We start from the raw sequence: 11,610 nt of genomic DNA, 5'->3' as shown, positions 1-11,610 counted from the left end.
TTTTAATTTTAAAATATTTTATTAATTCATACATTATAATTTGATTACATTCATTCTTCCCAAAATCTTCCAATATCCAACCTTAATTCCATGCTCACCTAAATTTGTATCCATGTATACATACATACGTGTTGTTATTTTGGGGCAAAAGCTAGCCTTGCGGGCAGCGGGGTGCTGGGGATGCAGCCCTGCCGCTCCTATTACTAAATTTATGTGTTCTACTTTGATCCAAAAATACAAATTTTTGAATATACAGATTTAGGATTGAAGATTGCCTAAATCTATGTAAGAAATAGTCAGCAGTCTAGCAAAAAAAGAGAAATGATAAACATAAATAAAAGCTATACTATTTTTGCCTATGTGAAAAAAAACAACCCATCATTATTAACAACTATGTGCATGCATATATTTTTTACATGTACTTACATTTTTATATTCTTCATGTAGATGCAAGTTTCTGTCCCAACCAGTCCTGAAGACATTCAGTCCCAAAGAAATATACAGAGGGTTATAGTAACTATAAACTGTTTGTTCTATTAACTCAAGTTTATTATTAGCTAGCTCTTTCAATTTATATTAACCCATAATTCTTGTCTATATTTAGGCATGTGGCTTTGTACCTTTTCTCAGTAAGGCATTCTCATCTTGCTTCCTTTGCATCTTGCTAATGACTGACCCAGAATTCTCTTAGTCTCTTCACCCCATCTATACTTCCTGCTTGGCTACTGGCCAATAAGGATTTTATTAAACTAATACTTGTGACAAATCTTTACTGCATAAAAGAACATTATTCTACAGCACTTTGTATAGTAATGTTGGCTTAAAAATGAGTGGTGAGGTAAATTATCAATGTTAAATTTATCCATTTCATATTGAATTTTAGTATGAGGAAAAATTTAAAGGAAAAGAAATGCTAAACATCTATCAAACATTTTCTTTGCCTTCACCTTTTGTGATAGCCACAAATAGCATAAACTCTAACGGAGGAAGTGAAAGATCTATTTGACAAGAACCTTAAGGTATTGAAGAAAGAAATTGAAGAGGACACCAGAAAATGGCAGGATCTCCCATGCTCTTGGATGGGTAGAATCAACATAGTAAAAATGGCAGTTCTACCAAAGGCAATCTATAAATTCAACCCAACCCCCATTAAAATTCCTACAAAATTCTTCACAGACCTTAAGAGAACAATAATCAACTTTATTTGGAAAAACAAAAAACCCAGGATAGCCAAGAAAATCTGATACAATAAAGGAACTTCTGGAGGCATTACTATTCTTGACTTCAAACTCTATTACAGAGCTACAGTAATGAAAACAGCTTGGCATAAAAACAGAGAAGTCGACCAATGGAATTGAATAGAAGACCCGGATTAACCCACAAACCTATGAACACCTGATTTTGAGAAAGAAGCTAAAATTATACAATGGAAGAAAGAAAGCATATTCAACAAATGGTCCTGGTGTAACTGGATGTCAACCTGTAGAAGAATGAAAATAGATCCATATCTATTACCATGCACAAAACTCAAGCCCAAATGGATTAAAGGCCTCAATATTAATCTGAACACACTGAACCTGATAGAAGAGAAAGTGAGAAGTAGACTGCAACACATGGGAACAGGAGACCACTTCCTACATATAACCCCAGCAGCACAGACAATAAGGGCAACATTGAATAAATGGGACCTCCTAAAACTGAGAGGCTTTTGTAAAGCAAAGGACACTGTCATTAAGACAAAAAGGCATGCTTCTGAATGGGAGAAGATCTTCACCAACCCCACATGTGACAAAGGTCTGATCTCCAAAATATATAAAAAACTGAAGAAACTAGAAACTTTAAAATTTTAATTAACCCTATTAAAAATGGGGCATTGAACTGAACAGAGAATTCTCAACAGAAGAAGTTCAAATGGCCAAGAGACACTTAAGGTCATGTTCAGTCTCCTTAGCAATCAGGGAAATGCAAATCAAAACAACTTTGAGATACCATCTTACATCTGTCAAAATGGCTAAAATCCAAAACACCAATGATAGCCTTTGCTGGAGAGGATGTGGAGTAAGGGGAACACTCATCCATTGTTGGTGGGAATGCAAACTTGTGCGACCACTTTGGAAATCAGTGTGACGGTTTCTCAGGAACTTCAGGATCAACTTTCCTCAGTATCCAGCAATTCAACTCTTGGGAATATACCCAAGAGCTGCCCTATCATACTACAAAAGCATTTGTTCAACTATGTTCATAGCAGCATTATTTGTAATAGCCAGAACCTGGAAACAACCTAGATGCCTCTCAATGGAAGAATGGATAAAGAAAGTGCGGAACATATATTAGAGTACTACTCAGTGGTAAAAAAAACAATGACATCTTGAATTTTGCATGCAGATGGATGGAAATAGAAAACACTCTCCTGAGTGAGATAACCCAGACCCGAAAAATGAATATGGTATGTATGCACTCATTTGTGAACTCTAGCCATAAACCAAGGTCATTAAGCCTATAGTTCATAAGCCCAGAGAATTCAAACAAGGTGAGCCCAAAGAAAAGCATTTATAGATCCTTTTGGAAATTGGAAGCAATCAAGATTGCAGGGCAAAAGTTGTGAAAAGTTTGTGGTTGGGGCAGGGGTGGGGGTGATGGTGGGAGGAAAGGGGAGAGGGGGGAGGGAAAGGAGAAGGTAAGAACTGGCAACAGCTTGTGAGTGTGGCAGGTTGTAGATGGAGGAAGGGCGGATATAGGAGCAGGGAAGAAGATGCCTACATTTAAGGGATCCATTTTAGGGTGGGAAAGAGACTTGGCTCTAGAGGGGAACCCAGGTATCCATGGGGATGTCCCCAGCTAGGTCCTTGGACAGCAGAGAAGAGGGTACCTGAACGGTCCTTGCCCCACTTTCACGCTGATGATTATCTCGAATATCACTATAGAATCTTCCTCAGGTGACTGGTGGATATAGACACAAAGACAGAGACCCTCATCAGAGGAATGGACTGAGCCCCCAAGGTCCACTTGAAAGGCAGAAGGAAGGAGAAGACAATCAAAGAAGTCAGGACTGCTAGGGGTTGGTCCACCAACTGAGGCAGTGCACCAGTTCTAATGGGAGCTCACCAAATCCAACTGGACCAGGTCTGAATGAGCATGTGATCAAACTGGACTCTCTGATTGTGGCTGACAATGGGCACTGACTGAGAAGACATTGATGAAGGCACTGGAACTTGATTTTACTGCATGTTCTGGCTTTTGGGACCCTAGTCTATATGGATGCACAGTTCCCTAGGCCTGGATGTAGGGGGGAGGGCCTTGGACTTCCCACAGGGCAGGGTTCCCTGCCCTCTCTTTAGCAGGGTGGGAGAGGGAGGAGTGGGTGTGTGGGAGTGGGAGGGGATTGGGAGGAGGGAAGAAAGTGTAGATAATTGAATGGAAAAATTAAAAAAAATTCTATACAACTATAAAATTATTTATGACTGTTATTGCTTTTGTATTTCATTTATATGAATTAATCTGGCTATATACATTTGTTGATTTATTAAAATTTATAACAAATCATCCAGGCATATGCCTTTAGTTCCTGCACTTGGGGTCAAGAGGCAGGATGATCTCTGAGGTTAAGATTAGCCTGATATACACAGTGAGTTCCCAAACATTTAGAGATAGAGAAACCCTGTCTCGAAAGGCAAGAAAGGCAAAAAAAAAAAAAAACCCACAAATTTTTCACATCTTTTTCTCAAAATTTCTTGATTCTTTCTCTGTATTCTCTTAATTTATGAAAAAAAGATTGCCTGGTTAATTTTATATCAATTTGACACAAGCTAAAGTCAAAGGAAATAATGGAACCTCAATTGAAAAAAATGCCTCCATAATTCCAGCTGTAGTACATTTTCTTAATTAGTAATTGATGGGGAGTCTTATCACACTGGGAGTATTGCCACCCTCAGGCTGATGGTCTTGGGTTCTCAAAGAAAGTAGACTGAGCAAAGCCACAGGAGTAATCAGTAAACAACATTCATTCATGGCCTCTGCATCATCTCCTGTCTCCAGAATCCTGCCCAGTGTGAGTTCTTGTCCTGATTGTTTTTGATGGTGAGCAGTAATATGAAAGTATAAGCCAAATAAACCCTTTCTTCTCCAAGTTGTTTTAGCCATGGTAACTCTAACTAAGACAAGATGTTTGTTTCTCTGAGATAAAAGTAGTGCATGAGTACTGGAAATTAACTTACTATGTATGCATGAATTCTTGTGACAGAACATTTTATATCTTACATGATTAATGTGTGTTTTATTAATTCTTTAAGATTTCATACACTGTATTTTGATAATATTCTTATTCTGCCCAATTCGCTCACATCTTCCTAATACTTCATAGCCACCCAACTTTGTGTCCTTTCTTACAACTTAAACCCATTAAATCCAATTGGTACTGTACATATACACTTTTGTATATGTGACCACCTAATTGACCATGGTTGACCTACCAGGAGCTACACTCTTTGAGAAAACTGACTGTGCCAATTCTGCCAGTTATCAATTACCAATAGTTACTAAGCTTTGGCCTACCTTCCATCTGTGTTCTGCAGTTTTGTCTGGCTGGAGCTCACATGAGTCCTCTGCATTCTGTTAAAACTGTAGTGAGTTCATATCTCTAACTGCCCTGGAAAACTCTCATTCCTTGTATTTTAATTTAATTAAAAACATTATAGAATCTTAAATATATACTAAATTGTTTCGCTTTTTATTTTTAATTGTCTAAATGATTTAAAATCAAAGACCATATCTTATTCCTTTTGTTATTGACAAAAACACAGAAGATATTTAATACACAAATTTAAATTGAACTGAAGGCTAGAATTTATTTGTTGGCCAACATAGTCAAAACGTCTTTCTAAATTAAAAATATCTCTAGCACATAATTCTTTCAATCATTGAAAAAAATTCCCATACTCTTTACCCAGTGAATTATTAAGGGTTGTTTGATTCAGGATCACCAAAAATACCTTAAAATTTTATCCACATCCATGAAAACACCACTGATATGACAATACAACTATGCTTTAAATATATAGCAAAAGACTTGGAAAGGAGAGACAAATATGAGCTTGAAACTCAGTTTGGTGAGACAACTGTAAATAATGATTTTATAATTGTTAAGCTAAAACTTATAATACACTTTTTTGGGATAATTATGCCGTACGTTAAGTGGTGGCTTATGGAAAGAAGTTATTCAATGCTTGATGCTTCCTTTCTCTGTTTCACATTTTCAGCTGTACTACTTACAATAAATTTTCCCGTTCTTTCTTTTTTTCGTTCCTTCCTCCCTTCTTTCCTGTCTATAGTTGTGTTCATATTCCTATTCTTCTTCTCCAAAGCACTGTCAGTCTTCTATAATCACATTGCTGTTGTTTTCCTATTACGTTACCTGTAGTGAAAAGGGGACATGCACTATTTATTGGGGATTTCAGGGGATTTTTATCACCATCCATGGGAAAATCAACAATTTGTTTCCATACCTTGATAAGTATTGGGAATACTTAAAATCTAGAAATGTGTACTCAGATGTGGCATGGGCTCTGGTTGGTCTTAATAACAAAAACCCAGAGTCAGATGTTAGGGGGTGAAAAATGAAAGATCAGAGAAGCAGAATAGCCAGCCACTCTTTCTAACCTCTATAAAATCGTCAGACTGAGTGGAGTATCCTCTCTCTACAAGTCCTAAGACTGAATGCCTTGAACTCCTCTCTCCTTCTGCCTTACATTCCTGTCTCTGCCCAGTCATATCCCTTCCTTTCTCTAACTGTGGTGTACTGGGATTAAAGGTATGAGCCATTACTGCCTGTCTCTGTTTCTCTTTTAGACTGGATCAATTTCGTGTAGCCCAGAGTGGTCTTGAACTCATAGAGATCCAGCTGCCTCTGCCTCCCAAGTCCTGGGATTAAAGGTGTGTGCCACCGCTGCCTGGGATTTATGTCTAACTAGTGTGGATAGGTCTGCCTCTGATCTTCAGGCAAACTTTATTTGTTAATGCACAAACAAAATATCACTACACTCAATTCTACTGGTAATCATTTGTGGTCATGAGAAAAGGCTCCTAGAGCCCATTGAGAAAATAAGTAGTAATGAGGTACTTGTTGATTATTTTCATTTTATGTTAAAATTTCCACTGGGAGATTATGGTAGATTTTATTATTATGCACTATTACTCTTTCTTCCTATAAAGATTATGTATCTCCATTTATTGTTATATATTCCAGACTTGAAGTAATTGAATTGGAACTTATATAGAAATCTCCTCCCTGAGAACTTACTTTTATAGTATCAGGCGGCACTATGCAAGCTCTCATGGCCCAAAAGAAAGACACCTTTACATTATAACAATAACTTGCCTAGTAAAATACACCCAGTAATTCTATAGCAGCACTTTCAGCTTGGAGGTAATGAACATCTTTTATAACAATAACTCACCTAGTAAGATAGACTCAATAGTTCTATAGTAACACTTTTAGCTTGGAGGCAATGATCATCTGCCTAATTGTACTTAAAGCCCATTTTATATGAAATTCATATCTGCTGCTATAAATATAACTAGGTACCAGTGGCTGGAGAGGCCATAGAATCTATAGGAAGAACTACTATTGGCACTTCTCTTAAACCAGTATAATTTCTAACTACATTCTAAACACTTATACACTTACATAAATGTAGTTTTTACTCCTCATCAGGGAAGCTTCCCTTTTGCAAAAGGCAGAAACCATTACAGAATTCAGCAACTGCTCAAAATGTAGAGAATTACTTGGTCTCAATCCCCAATTCATTTATTTTTGCTCTTAAGATACAGGGATCATGACAAGAGAAACAATGAAAAGATTATAAGTGCCAGAGGATCAGGGTGCCTAACTCTAGATATAATGTCTTCATGACTTGACAGGAAAGTTTAACACATGAAATCTCAACTATATGGTTGTTTAAAGAAGACCTGCTGATGTGGATGAAGGAAATTTCACAAATCCCCACCCCTATATAAAGTGCTATTGAGAGAAGTAGAATCAGTTCTCTATAAGCACATGTCCCCGATACATTATTAAATCTCTACTATGCTGTAAATATTCCTAAACACATTCATTTAAGAGCAATACTAAATGGACTTAGTGAGATGTGTGTGTGTTGTTAAACCAAGCAACAATAAACAAAGAAGAGGTAAAGAATTTAAGAGGAACTGGAAAGAAGACATGGGAGGAGTTAGAAAGGATTTGTGAAAATGATATAAATATAGAACTAATATATGAAATTATTAAATATTTTTAAAGGTAAATTTGAATACTTTATAAGAAAAAATAGGGCATAACTAGAGAAAGATATCATGTTCTTAATATCAAGGACAGGGAAGACAAACTTAATAAAATGCTTTGAGTAGCAAAATCCAATTAAGATAGTTGTTACTTAGCCTCCATCAAAGACAAAATCTAGGACATACATGATCAAAAAGGTCACAAGAGTTATTAAAAACATTTAGCAGGTTTAAGTCATAGTCAGAATAAACTTTAAGCTAATTAAAATAACTTTGGTATAACAGAAGCTTAGTAAGTTCAAACTACCTCTAAGTATAGTAAAAAGGCATATTTTGAAAACAGTTTTAAGGGAAACTCTTGGCATATTAAACTTACTAGAGTAAAAAAAAACATGCTTTTATGTCCTTATATGTGGCTGAGATTTTTGATTGAAAAAAAAAGCAATTTCTATAAAGTAGAAACAAGAACAAAGAAGAATTGCCTGAAATATCCTCCTAGTAAGCAAATATGAAGCAAAAATAAAGAAAAAATTCCTATCTAGAAATTTTGTTCAATTAAATTTTACATTGTGCATGTGGTATTTGCATTATATATAGCTATTTTGCCTGCATATATATCTACATATTATATGTATGACTGGTGCCCATAGAGGCAGGAATAGAGTATTGCGGTTCCTAAAAGTGGAGTTAAAGATACTTGTAGTTGTCTTTTGGTGCTGGCACTTAAGCTAGGATCCTCTAACAGCTATTGATCTTAACTGTCGATCTCCCTCTTTACCATATTATAGAATTCTTATTGACCAGTAAGTAATTAAAGTTTGTGTTTCCCTACTTTAAGAATGGGTCTCCGATACAAGCACTAACCATGCCCAACTCTGCTTGGCTTCCGAGATCAGATGAGATCAGGCACATTCAGGGTGGTGGGCCATAGACGTGGCTCAGAGCTTAAGAGCATTGACTGCTCTTCCAGAAAGAGGTCCTGAGTCCAATTCCCAGCAACCACATGGTGGCTCATAACAACCTGAAATTAAATCTTGTGCCCTCTTCTGCCTTGTGGGGACACGTGTAGGCAAAACATTGTATACATAATAAATAAATCCATCTTTTTTTTTAAAAAAAGAATGCGTCTCTGATATATTTGTACTCATTCAATCTTCAGAAGGGTGGAAAGTATGTCTTCAATTCAGTTTCTTGTTTTAATGAATATCTCCATGTGGACTTGGTAGAAAGCATATTCCATGGTATTTAGCATTAAGATTGTAATTTAGTCATTTCTTAAATTTGTGTGTGTGTATATATATATATATACATACATATATATATATATATATATATAATGCAAGAGGAGGCAAAGTGAATGTTTGTGATCACCAAGTTGAAATATGTTTCACTGTGCATTTTCTACTTATCTATTTACTTTTTTCAGTGAATGCCTTTGTACATCCTTTCTTGTTCATATTTGATTCACAGTGTCTCTGATGACCCCATTTCTTATCTCAATGATGTTGTACTGGGCAATATTATTTATTTTACCCAATTGATTTGACTTCTGAGTAGAAACTGTGTTACCTGCCAGATTCTTGTATGTATTTTTCTTTTCTTCACAAAAATAATATTTTTCTGAATGTGTTATAGTCAGAGGCTACTATTTTATCTAGATGAAGAAAGTACAAAGCAGAGTGACAACTGACCAATAGCCAAATTACGTACAAAAAACAAATATTTGTTTTAGGGCATTGATATTTCGGGTGCTTTATTTAAAAGATAGGATGATATTGTCTAAATATTCAATGATTACAGAAATGCTTTTAGATAAATAGCAAAGTATATTGGAATAATGAATGAAATTATATTAAGATTGAATAATACTAAAAGTGACAAATTTCTTCTTTTTCAATGATCAGTAACTGTCATTGGTGAAAAAATCATACCAGCTGAATTTTATCACAGGAGTATGGGAAATGGGAATATGAGATAAATTATATACAAAGAAAATTATAGAAATAATTGCATTTATAATGGTACCAACTAAAATATTTATATGAACTTAATGTCTACTTTTTCAATTAAGCTCATATCTAAGATGTAAGAAATAGAAAACACAAGCAAATGGTAAAGTCTTGAGTTCAAAGTTTAGATTATTAAATGTCATTTAAAATGCCCCAACTTCCCAAAGCAAGTTACAGATTCAATTCAATACTTATAGAAATCACAATATTTTTTTCTTACAAGATTGTCAGGTAGCTAGTTATGAATGAGTAGGCATGGGGCTTGGGATGTAGCTCAGTTGGTAGGGTTGGTGGCAGGAATGTGAGTTGTGTCACATGACACCATGTCCAGGGACTTTGGCTTCAAAGAATTGAGCAAGATAAATATTACTGGGAAAGCAGAATTCCCTTTTTGCAAAATTCTATGTTTATAAAATGAGTTTCTATATAGACTTAGAAGGAACTTGAAAACAATTTTTCTAGAATTAGAGTGGAAAAAACACAGGGCACACAATCTTTAAATTGTGTAGGAACTGGGCAAAATGGGAAAGAATAATAATAAAAATCACCACTTTTGAAGTAGGATTAGCAATGGAAGTCTCCATGTATGTTTAGAAGGTGGGGAGGGGAAATATTCAGAGAAAATATTAAGAAAATTTAGAGTGTTCAAAGTAATATGGTTAGGGCTTTGGTCAGTGTCTTAAGGTGATATAAAAAGGGAAAGAAAGTAGCTGGAGAGATAGTTCAGAGATTTAGAACATTGTTCCACTTTTTTTAATTTATTTATTTATTAAAGATTTCTGCCTCCTCCCCGCCACCGCCTCCCATTTCCCTCCCCCTCCCCCGATCAAGTCCCCCTCCCTAATCAGCTTGAGGATTCAGTTTTGATTCCTAGAACCAACATGATGTCTCACAACAATCTGTAACTCCAGTTCAAGAGAATCCCGTGTCTTCTTCTCAACACCGATAGTCCCCAGGCATGATGTGGTGGTCATATATATATGCAGAGAAAATACTCATACACATAAAATAATGTTCCATAGATACTTACTCAACTGTGTTGATAATAGCATAACTTGCAATAATAGCAGAAACTAGTGAAGTTGAAAAGGTATGGGTGATCTTGAGAAAGGATGATGGCAGGATACAAATTTGTAAATGTGAACAGGAAATTGGGGGAAAGGGAGAACTTTAATTTGTAGAGTAGAAATGGAAGACAGTACAGAAGTAGAGGTTTGGAAAGAGAGATAAATAACACTAAAGATGTTTGAAAGAGCTATAGGGAACATAAATCTATAATTTTAGACAACAAATATAAGTTTATTTTATCCACAAACACATAAATAAACACACACAGTTTAAAAGAAGTTATACACTTGATGTGATTATGCTAACTCCCAAAGCAATACAGTATTTAACAAAAACCCACTCTGAAAAATGTGAAAGCCTCTTTCAATCTTCAAAGGGGAGTACAAGAGGATTTCAAAATAATATAGGCTTTTGCTGTCGCTCTTCGATGACTTCCAGAAATTAAAGGTAAGTCCCTATTTCTTAAAGCACCATGCACTGTGAGGTATTGAGTTGGATCTGACCTAAAAGCCTCTTCCCTAAGCACTAGATTTCATAGTAGTTTAAGGATCTATGCAAGCTGCCAATGGAGAAAACAAACAATAATCTTATTCAAATATGGTGCCTACAAATAACAACAGTGACCAGCATTAAAAAGATTATGTCTTTCATCACTATCTGATTCCCTCCAGAGGCTCCAGGTTGTGGAGTCTCAGTATAGGCTTTTATCACTGTTCTAATATGGAGCCTTTTCACCTTGTAGCCTCTAACTACAAAAAAGCACACAAGAGTGAGGGCCTCCATATAGTCATATATGTGAACACCCTCCACTATTCTTGTCTGGGCTATGTACATACTATAACCCCTGCACCAGGGCATGCCCATAATTGACAAAATAGAAAATACTTGGATACTCTTGGGTTGGAAAATATAAGTCATCAACAAGTCAAGATGGGGATGAATGAATGTGTGTGTGTGTGTGTGTGTGTGTGTGTGTGTGTGTGTGTGTGTGTATATATATATATATATATATATATATATATATCCTTCTAAGTCCATTTATTGCATGTAACAGTAATAAAGAAAAAGAATCCATGAGTTTGAGAGGTAGTAAGGGGATGTGGGAAAGGTTGGAGACAGGCAGTGTTTTAATTAAAAATAAAATGAATTTTTAAAATTAAACACAGAAAAGTAATTTAAGAGTTTACAAAGAACAAGAAAATAACAATTCAGAACAAAAAATTCCAGATAACAGAAGAAACAATGAGAAATAAATAAG

The sequence above is a fragment of the Microtus ochrogaster genome, chromosome X, assembly GCF_000317375.1.
Source record: "Microtus ochrogaster isolate Prairie Vole_2 chromosome X, MicOch1.0, whole genome shotgun sequence".
NCBI classification, from domain to species: Eukaryota; Metazoa; Chordata; class Mammalia; order Rodentia; family Cricetidae; genus Microtus; species Microtus ochrogaster.
Note: the sequence above shows the minus strand (reverse complement) of the source record.